The sequence below is a fragment of the Charadrius vociferus genome, unplaced genomic scaffold (genome assembly GCF_000708025.1).
Source record: "Charadrius vociferus isolate BGI_N301 unplaced genomic scaffold, ASM70802v2 scaffold192, whole genome shotgun sequence".
Taxonomy (NCBI): Eukaryota; Metazoa; Chordata; class Aves; order Charadriiformes; family Charadriidae; genus Charadrius; species Charadrius vociferus.
The window spans coordinates 1,974,125-1,975,356 of NW_009647437.1; the positions used below are offsets into that span (position 1 = coordinate 1,974,125).

Sequence of the window (1,232 nt, forward strand, 5' to 3'; positions counted from 1 at the left end):
ACCAGAAAACCCCCCCCCCCCCCCACCGTCAGCCAACACCACCACCAAGAGATGGAGCTAAAACTTCAACAGTCACAAACGCTGGTGCTGCAGCGGGGGGGTGGGGGGGCGGGAAATAATAATTATTATATATATAAAAAGAAAAAAAAGAAAAAAAAAAACAAAGCAAAAGTGACAATTGTATTCTTTTTAGGACAAGCACGATTTCTCCTTTGCGCTTTTCCATGGACGCATTTCACCCACTTGCATGATGATGATGATTAAATTTGTATCTGGGAAAAAATATTCTCTATAGTAAAGGAAAACAAACAGAAACCAGACAAACAAACGCAAACTCCAATCGAATTTGTACAAAAATCAAAAATAAAAAAAAATTAAAAGGAACTCCTTGAAGAGGGAAATAACAAATGTTTATCGCCTTTTTGTTGGTCCTATTTCTCTCTCTTTCTCTCTCCCACTCCCTTTCTCTCTTTTTTGTTTTGTTTTGTTTTTTGTTTTTTTTTTTTTTAAGTCCAAGTGATGGTCCAGCCAAGATGCAATTTTCTGTTTTTTTGTTCAGCAGACAATCATTTTATTCGTAAGCACCTTTTTTTCTACACTTCTGTCACTGCCTGTGTGGGTACTGGTTATAAATGTGGAAAAAGAATAGTTATGACTGTAACAGATTTTTATTTTTATTTCAAAATTTTATATGAATTATGTATATCTTAATGATGCGGTCATTTTCCCAGTTTGTAATATATGTGTAGAAATGCTTGTATATGATATTTGCTCTACTCTTTCTTTCTTCCTCCCCCCTCTCTGTCTATCTCCCTCCCACCCTTTCTCTCTCTCCTTTTTATTTTCCTTGACTCGGTGTTCCTTGCACAAACTTAGCTGTCAAGATCTGACGTGCTAGGTTTTCAAAAGGGACCTCAGCGATAGAAAAAAAAAAAAGGAAAAAAAAAAAAAAAAGCTTAGGGTGCAACCGTAGTTATCTTATGCAAAAGCTATTTTGAGTATTTCATAGCAGCTTTGGGGGGTCTCTTCTTAAACTCCACGTAGGACGCTTAAACTATTGTTTCCTTAACTGCGTGTTTATCTATATGTACAAACTTTCTAAATCAAATACAGTATTCCATTTTCTTATCTATCCAGCGATGTTGGTGTTTTTGTCCGCCACGGAAAAACACGCCCTCCCCGTGGGCTCCTCGCCCCGCGCCCTACCCCGCGGGGCGCGCAACGCTGCGCGG

General features: G+C 38.6%; 1 protein-coding gene across 1 annotated transcript in view; it reads left to right on the forward strand.

Moving 5' to 3' along the window:
- SIX3 (SIX homeobox 3) overlaps window positions 1–1,232 on the forward strand; it is a 65,374-nt gene that overhangs the window by 3,155 nt on the left and 60,987 nt on the right. The window lies entirely within an intron of this gene.